Source organism: Mustelus asterias (genome assembly GCF_964213995.1).
Source record: "Mustelus asterias chromosome 26 unlocalized genomic scaffold, sMusAst1.hap1.1 SUPER_26_unloc_6, whole genome shotgun sequence".
NCBI classification, from domain to species: Eukaryota; Metazoa; Chordata; class Chondrichthyes; order Carcharhiniformes; family Triakidae; genus Mustelus; species Mustelus asterias.
Window position 1 is genome coordinate 1,036,428 of NW_027590113.1, and position 17,023 is coordinate 1,053,450.

The 17,023-nt window shown below is 45.2% G+C and overlaps 1 long non-coding RNA gene across 1 annotated transcript; it reads left to right on the forward strand.

Moving 5' to 3' along the window:
- Nucleotides 1–816: 816 nt before the first annotated feature.
- Nucleotides 817–17,023, forward strand: LOC144482167 (uncharacterized). The gene is made up of 3 exons (XR_013495886.1): nt 817–4,162; nt 6,804–6,862; nt 15,091–17,023. It is a non-coding gene; the product is annotated as an uncharacterized LOC144482167 (long non-coding RNA).

A 17,023-nucleotide genomic window follows, 5' to 3' on the forward strand; every position in this document is an offset into this window, starting at 1 on the left:
TGGTCCTCTGCTCTTTGTGATTTTTATTAATGACTTAGAGGAGGGGGCTGAAGGGTGGATCAGTAAATTTGCTGATGACACCAAGATTGGTGGAGTAGTGGATGAGGTGGAGGGCTGTTGTAGGCTGCAAAGAGACATAGATAGGATGCAAAGCTGGGCTGAAAAATGGCAAATGGAGTTTAACCCTGATAAATGTGAGGTGATTCATTTTGGTAGGACAAATTTAAATGTGGATTACAGGGTCAAAGGTAGGGTTCTGAAGACTGTGGAGGAACAGAGAGATCTTGGGGTCCATATCCACAGATCTCTAAAGGTTGCCAGTCAAGTGGATAGAGCTGTGAAGAAGGCCTATAGTGTGTTAGCTTTTATTAACAGGGGGTTGGAGTTTAAGAGCCGTGGGGTTATGCTGCAACTGTACAGGACCTTGGTGAGACCACATTTGGAATATTGTGTGCAGTTCTGGTCACCTCACTATAAGAAGGATGTGGAAGCGCTGGAAAGAGTGCAGAGGAGATTTACCAGGATGCTGCCTGGTTTGGAGGGTAGGTCATATGAGGAAAGGTTGAGGGAGCTAGGGCTGTTCTCTCTGGAGCGGAGGAGGCTGAGGGGAGACTTAATAGAGGTGTATAAAATGATGAAGGGGATAGATAGAGTGAACGTTCAAAGACTATTTCCTCGGGTGGATGGAGCTATTACAAGGGGGCATAACTATAGGGTTCGTGGTGGGAGATACAGGACGGATATCAGAGGTAGGTTCTTTACGCAGAGAGTGGTTGGGGTGTGGAATGGACTGCCTGCAGTGATAGTGGAGTCAGACACTTTAGAAACATTTAAGCGGTTATTGGATAGGCACATGGAGCACACCAGGATGATAGGGAGTGGGATAGCTTGATCTTGGTTTCAGATAAAGCTCGGCACAACATCGTGGGCCGAAGGGCCTGTTCTGTGCTGTACTGTTCTATGTTCTATGTACACCCATCTAACTAAATGCTTTTTAAAAGACACAATTGTCCCCACCTCTACTACTCCCTCTGGCAGCTCGTTCCAGACACTCACCACCCTCTGTGTGAAATAATTGCCCCTCTCACCTTCAACCTCTGCCCTCTAAGGTTTAGACTCCCCGACCTTTGGGAAAAGACATGAACTATCTAGCTGATCTGTGCCCTCATTATTTTATAGACCTCTATCACCCCTCAGCCTCCTACGCTCCAAGGAAAAAAGTCCCAGTCTATCCAACTCCTCCTTCGAACTCAATCCATCAAGTCCCGGTAGCATCCCAGTAAATCTTTTCTGCACTCTTTCGAGTTTAATAATATCCTTTCTATAATACGGTGACCGGAACTGTACACAGTATTCCAAGTGGGGCCTTACCAATGTCTTGTACAACTTCAACAAGACGTCCCAACTCCTGTATTCAATGTTCTGACCAAAGAAACCAGGCATGGGGAATGCATTCTTCACCACTCTGACCACCTGTGACTCCATTTTCAAGGAGCCATGAACCCGTACCCGAGATCTCTTTGTTCTGTAACTCTCCCCAACACTCTACCATTAACTGAGTAAGTCCTGCCCTGGATCAATCTACAAAACGCATCACCTCGCATTTGTCCAAATTAAACTCCATCTGCGATTCGTCAGCCCACTGGCCCAATTGATCAAGATCCCATTGCAATCCGAGATAACCTTCTTCACTGTCCACTGTGCGACCAATCTTGGTGTCATCTGCAAACTTACCAACCATGTCTCCTATATTCTCATCCAAATCATTAATATAAATGAAAAATAACAGTGGACTCAGCACTGATCCCAGAGGACACTGCTGGTCACAGGCTTCCAGTTTGAAAAACAACCCTGGACAACCAGGGTTGTCATCTGTCATCAAGCCAATTTTGAATCCATTTAACTACCTCACCCTGGGTCCCATGATGGAGGTTGTGCAACAATCTACCATGTGGTACCTTGTCAAAAGCCTCATTGATTCATTGCACAATCCATCACTGCACCCTCATTCTCCATTGGTGCATTCTGCTGTCCATCAGCTGAACACAGCCAATAGGAAGCCGCTCCAGCAGAATGATTGACAGCCAGTGTGGGTGGAGTCGGGCAGATTGTGATGAAGCAGCGACTTGCTGTGGATTCGCTGCCATTGGGGACAATCCCAGGCAGCAAGAGGCAGCAAGGGCGGCACCTTCCGTCCCCAAGCGCAGCATTCGCACCATCCCACTTTCAACCCCAGCACCACATACAGCTTCTTGTTGTTTCTTCCATTGGCAGCACCCCCGGGTGCTCTTGGTGCTCCCGTTCCAGCACCTTTCCTCTTAATGATGGGGGATTGAGGCTCTCATAGCCCAGAATAAACATCCAGCAACACCGACAACTCCCAGCTTCCGCACATTTACCGCTGTAACTCCGGGTGCTTTCTACTCATCGTCCCTCTCTGGACAAGTTGCACACCCTGCCTCATAACCGGATCATTCCGGGTAACTGGTTAGCGGTTACCGGAACTTTATCTTCTTGTGTGAAATGCATTATCTGCACATTCCAGCGGGAACATCATTATCTCCAGGCAAAGGCAGCCTTGACAGAGCATCCGCATTGCCGTGTTTCTCACTGACAGCACCAACACCCACCTCTGCAATCAAACTGCTGTCATGGACGGTATCCCAGTGAATGGTCCAAGGATGGAAAATAAAATATAGGAATTATGAATGGGAGTCAGTAATTCTGCCCTTCGAGCTCCATCACAACATCATCATGGCAGAGCTTTTAATTTCTTGATGCAAAGACGATGCCTCAGCCTCCTTTTTCCACCCGAGCAAACTTTTCCTCAGCTTTCGTCAATGATCTAGAAGCGAATACTATGGATCTTCCACTCCGTTTGACATAACGTGAGACAGGACAACCCCAATCCCATTGGGCGAGGCGTCGCATTTAAGGTGCAGCGGTAACTTTGGGTTAAATTGAACTCGCATTTCCAATCTCTTCAAAGCCTGCTTTAGCACCAGAGAAGCCTCCTTTTTTTAATTCACTTCCACGGCTCTCCTTTCACCAGCAACTGGAGCATCAGTTTCAATGCTGTCGCCAGATCCGGAATGAGCTTGTCATAGTAATTGATTATGTGGTGATATAAACAGGGCCTAGTTTTAAGGCTGATAAAATTGGATATCCTAAATTAAAGAATTGGGCACATTGAAATCAAACACAGTCAAACAGCAGGCAGGCCAATTGTACAATACACAAATGTGTCTGGGCCTGACCCATCAACCACCCATCAAAGGTCGTTACACTCTACTTGAGACTTAGCAGGAGATCATGGCACCCCATTGAAATGCATCGGTCTATTGTTAGAAGCCCAGATCGGGCCAGACTTTCTGTCACCAAGAGATCCTGTAGAAAGCTTACCTGATAACAAGTTTAACAACATGGAGATGGACACCTGGGGGGCGGACCCTGGTGTCCTGTCAGACAGACATCAAGAAACCCACTGGGTATTGGAACCCCCTCCTGGGACCTCATTGGCCAGAAGCCAGAGAAGTTTCTGGAAAGGCAAGCAGGCTGGGGATAAAGGGACACACTCAGAGGCACAAGGAGCGAAGACTCGACAGGGGAGACAGCCGTGACCATTCGGAAGACTGACCAGAGAAGGAAGGAAGGAAGAAGCAGCCATCGAGACTCACCTTCGTGACGACAGACCAGAGGGACTCAGAGAATCGGGCCTGCAGTTTAACCAAACCATCTTTACGGGTAGTATACTTGAATCTGCTGGGGTATCCTCTTGTTTTATGTGGGTAATTTAAGGGTTAATAGTGTTATTTAATAAACTTGTTGAATCTTTACTTGTGTTTGTCCTTGTCCACCTTGCAAATAAGGGCACCGGGGTAAAACCTTGGAGTAAGTAAACTGGTTGAAAGTATCTGAGATTAACAGGTACAACAATTAGACCCAAAAATCACCTGAATTGGGACACATTGTCTGGTCTTGGGGCTTTCATGATGACCTCCATCTTGGGCCTTGTGCAATCCATTTCATGACCCAGGCATTCAATGGAGTCCTTGAAGAACTCATATTTCTCTCTTGATTTGCAGGCCGTGCTCCTGCAACCTCTAAGGTATTCTCCAAGTACTGGGAAAATAGTCGAATCCATGAGCAAGATCTCATCCAGGTAAGTCTGGATTCTTGTCATTCCACTCAGGATTTGGTCCATGGCCTTCTAATCGAGATAAGGGCGCATGTAATCAAGATGGGGGCATTCCAAACTGAAATTGGGGGCACTTGTGATTCACCTGGGCACTCCTCATTGACAGGAGCACTGCGAGCTGATATGCGGGCACTCAGAATTGAAACTGTCACTGCTCTAAATCTAAGTGGGAGCACACCTAATCAGGATAGAAGTCTCTCTTATTCGAGATACAGCGTGCTCCCAATCGAGATGGGGGGGCACTGCTAACAGCGATGGGGGGAGGGGTCACTGCTAACGGTGACGGGGGCGGGGGGGGGCACTGCTAACGGCGGCGGGGGGGGGCACTGCTAACGGTGACGGGGGGGGGGGCACTGCTAACGGTGACGGGGGGAGGGGGGCACTGCTAACGGCGACGGCGGGGCACTGCTAACGGCGACGGGGAGGGGGGCACTGCCAATGGCGATGGGGGGGGGACTGCTAATTGAATTAGTCGCTGCTCCAAATCTAAATAGGAGGCACCCCGAACTGATAAAGAAGGCTCCATCATTCGAGATACGGGGCACTCCTAATCGAGGGAGGGACAGACCTAATCGAGGTAGGCAGCGTTCCTAATTGACCGGGGACACTCAGAAATGACGGGGGGCACACCTAACTGAAATAGTCACTGGTCCAAATCTAAACAGGGGGGCATTCCTAATCGAGATAGAAGGCTCCCTTATTGCAGATCGGGACACTCCAAATCAAGATGGGACACTCCTAATCGTTAGAGGGTCACTCGCAATCGAGATAGGGGGCACTCCAAATTGAGATAGTTGGGACTTCAAATCGAGCGAGAGGGAACTACTAATTGACACGGGCACTCCTGTGAACCTGGCACTGAACCCAGCCAGGCCTGTGACACTGAATCCTAAAGAACAGAGTGAATCCAGCCAGGCCTGTGGGACTGTATCTCAAGCGACAGACAGAACCCAGCAATGCCTGTGACACTGAATCTCGAAGGATAGAGTGATCCCAGCCAGGCTTGTGACAGTGAATCTCAAAGGACACAGTGAACACAGCCAGGCCTGTGAGACTGAATCTGAAAGGACAGAGTGAATCCAGCGAGGCCACTGTTCGACCACCCCTAAGCCTCCTATGCTCCAGGAGAAAATGTCCCAGTCTTTGCAACCTCTGCTTATAACTCAAACCATCAAGACCCTGCAGTATCCCAGTAGTTATTTTCTGCACACTTCCTAGTTTAATAATATCCTTTGTATAATAGGGTGACCAGAACAGTACACAGTATTCCAAGTGTGGCCTTACCAATGTCTTGTACAACTTCAACATGATGTCCCAAATCCCATTCAGTATTCTGACCAATGAAACCAAGCATGTGGAATGCCTTCTTCACCACTCTATCCACTGTGACTCCACTTTCAAGGAGCTATGAATCTGTACACCTAGATCTCTGTTCTATAACTCTCACCAATGCCCTACCACTAACTAAGTAGTGCGCTGGTTCGATCTACCAAAGTGCATCACCTTGCGTTTATCTAAATTAAACTCCATCCACCATTCATCAGCCCACTCGATCAAATGATCAAGATCCCGTTGCAATCCGAGATAACTTTCTTCACTGTCCACTATGCCACAAATCCTGGTGTCATCTGCAAAATTACTAACCATGCCTCCTAAATTCTCATCTAAATTATTAATATAAATTACAAATAGCAGGGGACCCAGCACCGATCCCTGAGGCTGGTCACAGGCCTCGAGTTTGAAAATAGAACAACCCTCGACAACCACCTTCTGTCTTCTGTCATCAACCAATTTTGTATCCATTTGGCCACCTCATCCTGGATCCCATGAGATTTAACCAAATCCGGTCTAGTTTTGCTTTTAAATGTTTACATTTTTAAACACTGAAACCTCTTGCCCTTGTTGGGAATATCAGTGCGGTTTGAGAAAAGCAAACACTGATCCGACACTCAACACCCCCCAACACAGGACTGAGCAGAGAGTGTGAAATGTGAGTGGTGTGAGTGTGGATTATCTTTTATAAGTGGATAAGAAACACTCCTCCATTTTCAAATCTTTACCTTGTTTATGTAGCGTCTTGGACTCCCCTGTCACTCACTACGCATCTGAATTAATCTCTATTCCTCACTGTCTAACTGTTACTCTCTGCATTGCTCCCTCTCCCTATCTCTCTGTTACTCTGCATCGCTCCGTCTCTCTCTCTTCCTCTCCCTCTCTATCCCTCTCATCCACCATGTTGTTTACCGTTAAGGAGTCTAAACACGGAGAATTCAAAGACTCTTTCTGTTTCTGTCTTGGCAGAATTAGCAACATGAGTGCAAATTTCAAGATTGGATTCACACAATACAGACAGAACAGTATTTATATAATGGCTTCTGCAAATGCTGGTGAGCTCAGTACATGTGGTAGCTCAATGTTACAAGAAGATAGAATCTGTATTCAGACAACTGTTACTCTCTGCATTGCTCTCTCTCATTCTCCCGACCTCTCTGTTACTCTGTATCTCTTCCTCTCTCTCTCTATCCCTCTCATCCACCATGTTGTTTATCATTAAGGGGACTAATCACGGAGAATTCAAACACTCTTTCTGTTTCTGTTTTGGCAGAATTAGCAATATTAGTGGATATTTCAAGACTGGATTCACACAATACAGACAGAACGCTGGTGAGCTCAGTACACGTGGTACCTGAATGTTACAATAAGATAGAATCTGTATTCAGACAACTGTCACCCCACAGGGTCCAAACTTCACCGTGTTAATTGGATTTGATTTGATTGATTTGTATTGGGATGCAGTGAAAAGTATTGTTTCTTGTGCGCTATACAGACAAAACATACCGTTCATAGAGTACACAGGGGAGAAGGAGAGGAAAGGGTGCAGAATATAGTGTTGCAGTTACCGATAGTGTGTAGTGAAAGATCAGCTTAATATATGGTAGGTCCATTCAGAAGTTGACATTCTCCCCAAGCACTAAAGCTTCCCACAAAGCAAGGCTCACAAATTCAACACCAGTTTCCTTTGTCCGCTCTCCCATCATGCTGTGTTCGGAGTCTCTGATCGATGCTGAGGGCCTAGTATTTGAGGCTCTGAGCTGAACCCACAATCTGTCTGATTCTGAGAGAAGATTACTGCCCACTCATATATATACCCTTGAAATATATCTGTTGTGTACAGAGTCACTTCTTTTTTCCCTGTGTCTGCTACCCTTAAAGAACTACTGAATAATCTTTAAACATCTGTATTATCACAGAACAGGGCCAACATGGGGGAATCTAGTATCAGGGAGGGCACAGTTTAAAATTCATACAGCTCCCATTAAAGATGGAGATGAGGAGGAATAATTTGTTCTCTCAGGGGGTGGTTAGTGTTTAGAAGTCAAAGTTAAAATTCATTTATTGGTCACAAGTCAGTCTTACATTAACACTGCAATGAAGTTACTGTGAAATTCCTCTAGTTGGCGCCTGTTCGGATCAATGCACCGAACCAGCACGTCTTTCAGAATATGGGGGGAAACCGGAGCACCCGGAGGAAACCCACGCAGACACGGGGAGAACATGCAAACTCCGCACAGACAGTGACCCAAGCCGGGTATCAAATCCAGGTCCTCGGCGCTGTGAAGCAGCAGTGCTAACCACTTTCCCCAGAGAGTGAGTTGAGCATTATGGGGAGACACGCAGCAAAGTAGAGTTCAGGCCACAGTCAGATCAGCCATGATCTTAAACATAGAACATAGAACATAGAACATTACAGCGCAGAACAGGCCCTTCGGCCCACGATGTTGCACCGACCAGTTAAAAAAAAACTGTGACCCTCCAACCTAAACCAATTTCTTTTCGTCCATGAACCTATCTACGGATCTCTTAAACGCCCCCAAACTAGGCGCATTTACTACTGATGCTGGCAGGGCATTCCAATCCCTCACCACCCTCTGGGTAAAGAACCTACCCCTGACATCGGTTCTATAACTACCCCCCCTCAATTTAAAGCCATGCCCCCTCGTGCTGGATTTCTCCATCAGAGGAAAAAGGCTATCACTATCCACCCTATCTAAACCTCTAATCATCTTATATGTTTCAATAAGATCCCCTCTTAGCCGCCGCCTTTCCAGCGAAAACAATCCCAAATCCCTCAGCTTCTCCTCATAGGATCTCCCCTCCATACCAGGCAACATCCTGGTAAACCTCCTCTGCACCCTCTCCAAAGCCTCCACATCCTTCCTGTAATGTGGGGACCAGAACTGCACACAGTACTCCAAGTGCGGCCGCACCAGAGTTGTGTACAGTTGCAACATAACGCTACGACTCCTAAATTCAATCCCCCTACCAATAAACGCCAAGACACCATATGCCTTCTTAACAACCTTATCTACTTGATTCCCAACTTTCAGGGATCTATGCACACATACACCTAGATCCCTCTGCTCCTCCACACTATTCAAAGTCCTCCCGTTAGCCCTATACTCAACACATCTGTTATTCCTACCAAAGTGAATTACCTCACACTTCTCCGCATTAAACTCCATCCGCCACCTCTCGGCCCAACTTTGCAACCTGTCTAAGTCTTCCTGCAAACTACGACACCCTTCCTCACTGTCTACCACACCACCGACTTTGGTGTCATCAGCAAATTTGCTAATCCACCCAACTATACCCTCATCCAGATCATTAATAAATATTACAAACAGCAGTGGCCCCAAAACAGATCCCTGAGGTACACCACTTGTAACCGCACTCCATGATGAATATTTACTATCAACCACCACCCTCTGTTTCCTATCCGCTAGCCAATTCCTGATCCAATTTCCTAGATCACCCCCAATCCCATACATCTGCATTTTCTGCAGAAGCCTACCATGGTGAACCTTATCAAACGCCTTACTAAAATCCATATATACCACGTCCACTGCCTTGCCCCCATCCACCTCCTTGGTCACTTTCTCAAAAAACTCAATAAGGTTAGTAAGGCACGACCTACCTGCCACAAAACCATGCTGACTATCACCTATCAATTCATTACTCTCCAAATAACTATAAATCCTATCCCTTATAATTTTTTCCAACATCTTGCCGACAACAGAAGTGAGACTCACCGGTCTATAATTCCCGGGGAAGTCTCTGTTCCCCTTCTTAAACAATGGGACAACATTCGCTAACCTCCAATCTTCTGGTACTATACCAGAGGCCAACGACGACCTGAAGATCAGAGCCAGAGGCTCTGCAATCACTTCTCTTGCCTCCCAGAGAATCCTTGGATAAATGCCATCCGGACCAGGGGATTTATCTATTTTCAGACCCTCCAGAATATCCTGCACATCCTCCTTATCAACTGTAATACTGTCTATTCTACTCCCTTGCAACCCAGTGTCCTCCTCAGCTATATTCATGTCCCCTTGCGTGAACACCGAAGAGAAATATTGGTTCAATGCTTCACCAATCTCCTCCGGTTCCACACATAACTTCCCTCTGCCATCTATAACTGGCCCTAAACTTGCCCTAACCAACCTTCTGTTCTTGACATACCTATAGAACGCCTTAGGATTCTCTTTAACCCTATCCGCCAAAGTCTTCTCATGTCCCCTTTTAGCCCTTCTAAGCTCGCTCTTCAACTCCCTCTTAGCCAATCTAAAGCTTTCTAGTGCACTACCAATCTTATCAATGGGAGGAGCAGAATGGCCCACTTCTGCTCCTATTTGTTGTGTTCTGCGTGGTACCTTAAAAGGCCATTGTACTCAGCATTGCAGGAACTCTGCCGAACACACTCTATCTCAATCACTTCCTCTCCCTCTCTGTGACTCTCACTCCATTCCTTTCCTTCCCTCTCTCTGTTACTCTCTCTCTATCTTGTTGTAGGGAAAAGTCCCTTGTACCAGTGCATTCAAGGAAGTCGAGTCGCAAGGCAAGGTTCAAAGCGTTTTTCTTTCATGTCCAATTACTGGGAACCCAGGGAGACCCATGTAGCCAGCTTAGAAACAGTGCTTGGCCACGTTGATCTCAATAGTTATACATTTGCTCTGGATATTTATAGGAATCCAAATTCGAGCGGGAACATTTGCTCATACATTTTTACAATATTTATAAAATGGCCTGTCTGGTCAGGAAGTTCCCGGAGAGACTTGTCAATTTGCATCTGTATGGTGTGTGTCCGTGTTAATGGGACTGCCTGTTCTTGCCCCGGTGTTTTAATGTGTTTCCCATTATCCTCTCGATGTGTCCCCTTATCTAAATCGGCCTCTACTGTTTTGTGTCTGTATTCTATGCTTGCGAGATTAGGTGTTAATGTCATTTTGTCCTGCTGTGTGTAGGGGGATTTAATCTAATCTCTTATTCTTTTTATCCTAGTTTATTAAGTTTCTTTGCCTGCCTTGGCCATTTTATTCCTGTAATATTTTATTGACAGTCCAGTTATGCCATATAACCCACTCCAGGCCTTGACTCGCAGATATCCCGATTTTCTGGCCAAAGGCCGGTTTAAAATGCAGCTTCGTGCTGTTGCTGGGCAGAACAATGATCTTTTGTCGGCTTTGAAATGAAAGGTCTCTCAGCTGTGCAGAGGGGGATTTAAACGAATGTCCATTCGGGTGTTCCCCTCTGCATTGTGGGCACGTTATGAATGGTGCCAATCAGTCCAATAAATGAATATGTTTAATGAGGTGAATATTGATGAGATAATAAAAATATGGCTTTTGGAAAATGGCCTACTTCAGTCCCTCCTCTCGTCCAGGGGGTCCCATTCATGGCTGACCCCCCATGGACGATCTTGAGAGGTACAGTGACTTGTACAGATGTCGTCCTTGCCGTTGTTCCTCTTCCTCTGTGGTGTGGTTAAATTCTTGCATCTGGATACTGGCAGTGGGTAGCATTCTTGATGCAATATTTGCACAAATCACTTTAATACAGGTTAGGCCCAGGCAGAGTGTGAACAGGATGGCTACTACTAAAATTAATCCCTTCATAATGTATGCTCCCCAAACTGTGTTAAACAGACACCCTAACCACCCATCAGTCCCTGTAAATCCCTGTTTAAAGCTATCCAATTGCTTTTGTTTCCCGGACATGGCTGCTGTTATGTTTAATGTCTCGTCGTGTACATATGTGATGCATTTTCCTTTGATGATGGTGCATACCCCTCCTTGTCTGGCTAGCTGATAGTCTACTGCATATCTCGCTTGCTGTGTGTATAGTCTGAGTTCTGCGAGTTCTTGGTCAAATGCATCCAGTGCTTGTAGGGTGTTGTTTCCTAAGATGGTAAGTCCACATATGAAGAAATTCTTATTACTGGCACTGATCACCCCTGCAGTGCCCCCTAGGGATAGTGTCCCCAGAAATCCATACCCCAAAGAAGATCCTAATGTGACAGGGGCCTGCCAGTCTTGACCCACACTTGACCCTGACTGCACAGAGCTGTGCTGAGGTGGTTCATGGGAGTGGGGCAATTCTGTCTGAACTTAGCTCCTGTAACTAAATGCACTGGAACTACTGAATTAGAACGCAGCTAACTGTGCACCGGAACATCAGAATGCAGTTAGCTGTTACAAGAACATCAGAACTGAAGTGGATGGCCTCACACTGACTATTCATAGATTTGCAGGGTTTTTTTGTGCTGTAGCTTTACCAGCTCACTTAGTCTCTCTGTGTTCCTGATTTCTAAGAATTAAATACAGTCAAATTCTAATTCAATTACAGCTGGTAGGTCAGGAAACTTAAACATAGAAACATAGAAAACTACAGCACAAAACAGGCCCTTCGGCCCCACAAGTTGTGCCGAACATATCCCTACCTTTTAGGCCTACCTATAACCCTCCATCCTATTAAGTCCCATGTACTCATCCAGGAGTTTCTTAAAATACCCTATTGAGTTTGCCTCCACTACCACTGACGGCAGCCGATTCCACTCGCCCACCACCCTCTGTGTGAAAAACTTCCGCCTAACATTTCCCCTGTACCTACCCCCCAGCACCTATAACCTGTGTCCTCTCGTAGCAGACATTTCCACCCTGGGAAAAAGCCTCTGAGAGTTCACCCGATCTGTGCCTCTCAACATCTTATATACCTCTATTAGGTCTCCTCTCATCCTAAGTCTCTCCAAGGAGAAAAGACTGAGCTCCCTCAGCCTATCCTCATAAGACATGCCACTCAATCCAGGCAACATCCTTGTAAATCGCCTCTGCACCCTTTCAATCTTTTCCACATCCTTCCCATAGTGAGGCGACCAGAATTGAGCACAGTACTCCAAGTGGGGTCTGACAAGGGTCTTATAGAGCTGCATCATTATCCCCGGGCTCCTAAACTCAATCCCTCGATTGATAAAGGCCAGCACACCATACGTCTTCTTAACCACCTCCTCCACCTGCGGGGCCGATTTTAGAGTCCTATGGACCCGGACCCCAAGGTCCTTCTGATCCTCCACAGTACTAAGAGTCTTTCCCTTAATATTGTACTCCTTCATCCAATTTGAATTGCCAAAATGGACCACGATGCATTTATCTGGGTTGAAGTCCATCTGCCACTTCTCCGCCCAGTCTTGCATCCTATCTATGTCCCTCTGTAACCTCTGACATCCCTCCAGACTATCCACAACCCCACCAACCTTCGTGTCGTCGGCAAACTTACCAACCCATCCGTCCACTTCCTCATCCAGGTCATTTATGAAAATGTCAAACAGCAAGGGTCCCAGAACAGATCCCTGGGGCACACCACTGGTGACCGACCTCCATTTAGAAAAAGACCCATCCATACACACTCTCTGCCTCCTTTGGGCAAACCAGTTCTGGATCCACAGGGCAGCAGCCCCTTGGATCCCATGCCCTCTCACTTTTTCTAGAAGCCTTGCATGGGGGACCTTATCAAACGCCTTGCTAAAATCCATATAAACCACATCTACCGCTTTCCCTTTGTCAATGTGTTTAGTCACATTTTCGAAGAACTCCACCAGGCTCGTAAGGCACGATCTGCCTTTTACAAAGCCATGCTGAGTATTCCTGAGCATACTAAACCTCTCCAAATGCTCATAAATCTTGTCCCTCAGGATCTTCTCCATCAGCTTACCAACCACTGAGGTTAGACTCACCGGTCGGTAATTTCCTGGGCTATCCCTATTCCCCTTCTTGAAAATAGGAACCACATCCGCAATCCTCCAATCCTCCGGCACCTCTCCCATCTCCATCGACGATGCAAAGATTATCGCCAGAGGCTCTGCAATCTCTTCCCTCGCCTCCCACAGTAACCTGGGGTACATCCCATCCGGACTCGGCGACTTATCTTTCTTGATGCCATTCAAAGATTCCAGCACAACCTCTTTGTTAAAGTCCACATACTCAATCTTTTCAGTCCATCGCATGCCCACAGTACATCCACCCATGTCCTTCTCCTCTGTGAAAACCGAGACAAAATTCTCATTAAGCACCTCTGCCATTTATACTGGTTCCGTACTGATTTTCCCGCCTTCACGTTTTATAGGCCCTATTCCTTCATGTCTCATCCTTTTACTCTTCACATATTTATAGAACGCCTTAGGATGTTAAAGTATGAGCTAAAATAAAAGTTCTGATGAAGGGTCATCCTGACTCAAAACTTTGGCTCGATTCTCTCTTTTCATTTGGAGGCCCACACTGTCTGTAATTTACACACAGTAAAACAACAACCTGAGTTGTTGTCTTGTCCTGCCAGGTGGGTGCAGGAGAACCAGTGGGACTCGCCCAACAGAGATGGAGAGTTGGAAGCAGTGTTAGAGAGCACACTGCTCTCACCTGTCTTACTGTTATCAATTTGACATTAAAATTGATATTTAACCTCGTGGATCCGATCTAGAATCTTCAGCATATTGGGTCAGGTTATAAATCAGTAATTTCCAAATATGTATATATAAAACCAATCGACAGCAATTCTCTTGTTCAGAGATTTTGGTTGAACCCAGAATAAAACTATCAGTAAGTTTAGGGGCTTGATTCTATAAATGGCACAGGATGGAACATTGCAAGTGTTTTTGCCAAACTATGGTTTCTAAAGTTTGCCCTTTGAAACCGATTATCTGATCATTCTCTGAATAAAAATGTTGCACCATCTGAAATAAACAATCCAAGATCAACTGATTAAAAGGGAGGTGCAAATCCTCCAGAAGTTTCACACTTCATTATTCAACCAACATTTAAATACAGTTACAGGAGGCAATTATTCTGCCCCTTGAGCCTATTCCTCTAATTAATTATATTTTGCCTCATCTGCATCTTAACTCCATTTACCCTGAGTAGATGTCATCCTCGATAAGGACAGTTGACGATGACCTGCCATAGATTCACTTCACTTGTCATCCTGAGTGAATGAAATTCTGAGCATCTTCTTGAATAACTCCATTGGGTCAGAATCCACCGTGTTTGGTGTCTCTGTTGCTGGTTTACAATAATAAATGTAACTGGAGTGTTCGTGCTCACTGCCCAACAGCTGCAGCCATTGTTGCTCAGAGATCATTCAGTTTGGAAGTTAAACGGTTAATCTCCATGTATAGAAACAGTCCTTCTCTCAGCTCATTGACAAGGAACTGGCTCCTGGGCTCTGGGGTGAAACCACAAATATCAGGAAATCAATGTTTGCTCAAAATTCCGAAGTCCCAGTTGGAATTTGTTTCTTATCATTTGACGGATTTACTGAACATCTCTGGAACAAGAAGAGTTAAAGTAAAATTTCAAATGAAACTTGTTGACAGTTGAATTAGCCGCAGGTTGTCAAACTGGTTGAATTTGATGCCTGGAATGGGGCCGCTCCCTTCTCTGCAGTAAGTGGGGAATGTTTAAATTGAATTCCATGCTGGGGATGGGCAGCAGCTTTCACACAGAGGGTAAAGCTGTGAGCCTCACTGAAAAGGGAGACAATCACATTTCCAATTTGTTTCATTTCAGCAAGTTGCAAGAAATTTCTATCTCATTGATGCAGAGGATCAGGGATAGAAATTACACAGACTACACGGAAATGAAGAGACAGGGATTTTTTGCAGACAGAAGATAAGATTAATGTAACTTCTTACATTTAATGCCTTGACCAATATTCTGTACATGCAGCTTGTCCTGGACTCCAACATATCTCTGTTTCGTTGGTCTCTCTTTCCCCAATCCATCCATTTATTGTGTATTTCATCAGCTTATTTGCCTTTTCTAAATGCATTACCTCACACTCCTCTGGATTAATTTTATTTGACACTTTTCTGCCCAGCTGTTCAGTCCACAGACATCTTCCTTCATTCTAAAGCTTTCTGTCTCACTGTTAACGACTCAACCAATTTTCATATAACTTGCAAACTTCTTAATCATGACTCTTATATTTAAGTCAGTGTAGGAGGATCATTTGCAATCTCAGGAAGATTTTTCTTCTGCAATTCACTCCAGCCCCAATTAAGTCTCCCATGTCGGGTTTATGATGCCTGGCCAATGGTGATGGAACCAGTAAATGTTTGATCGCAATATTGGAAGTGCTGGAACCCCGAGGTACAATGGCTGCTTATGGGTGGAGCACTCTTCAGGAAGAGGACTTGTGTTTAGTTTACAGGAAGTCAGGAAACTTCTTCACGCCTTTCGCTCAGATTATTGCTCGTTGAAGTTGGAAATGGGAGGCTCTGACGAATAACTACAGGGGAATGTTCAGAACTGTGAAGAGTGGAGAAATAAGCAGAGGACCTTCGTTGTGCCGATCACTGCTATATTTAAGACTGGATTATTGATATTTACCACAAACAGCAAGGCGCCGAGTACGGAGTCCTCACTGGATAGTCATTCAATTACAAAAAATATCCATCCACCATCACAATTTGATTCAAGCCACTGAGCCAGTTTTGGATCCAAATGACCACTTTCTTTCCCTTGGATCCAATGGCTTTTACTTTTCTGACCAGTTGTCAGTAAAAACCTCACTAAAACCCATGTAGACTGCATCAACAAGTGTCTCTCTAATCTGAGAAAAATTCACTGAGGTTCGTCAGACATCACCTGTCTTTTCCGAATTGATGCCTTTCCAAAGGATAATTTATAATAACTGTCCGAAGGTCTTTGAATAATTTGCCCACCAAAATCAACCTGACTGACCTGTAATTACCCCTTGCTGCTTTTTAAATAACTGTACAACATTAGCAGTTCTCCAATCTGACAACATCACGCTGTAGACAAAGAGCACTGGAAAGTGATGGTTAAAGCTGATTCTTTTTATTCCCTTACTCATCTTGGCAGCCTGGGATGCATTTCATCCAGATCTGGTGATTTATTCACTTTCAAAGATGGTGAATATCTCAACACTTCTTCCCTCACTAAGTTTAACACATTCAATTTTTCACAACCCCCATCTTTAACTGAGAGGTCTGCTTCGCTTCCCTGTTTTGTGAAAACAGACACACAGATCATTAAGAACCCTGTGCATTTCGTCTCTCTCCATCCACAAGTTTCCATTTTGTTTTTTAATCCTTGGTACTCTTGTCTTAGTTATCTGTTGGCATTTTTTGTCTTTCTAAAATATATTTTGTCTTTCCTTTTTTACTGCCCCCTTATTGTTTCCTGCCCTCTCTTTGCTTTTCCAAGTTCCTTTTTAATTCCAGCTCTGTAATTGCAGACTGACACATTCCCAGGTTCAGGATAACGTACTGGGGGCCACTGTAAAATCTGGGGCAGCTCCCACAAAGGGAAAAGGCTGCTTTTTAAGACCCCTCAGCGAGAGAATGGAAACTCAAAATAAACCCTCAGGCTACATCTTTGACATATGTTCACGCTAAATGTTAACTGTGATTGTGAATGGAATGAGTAACATACAGAATTGGAATAAACTTATTTGTTTTGCACTTTGTGTGCTGTC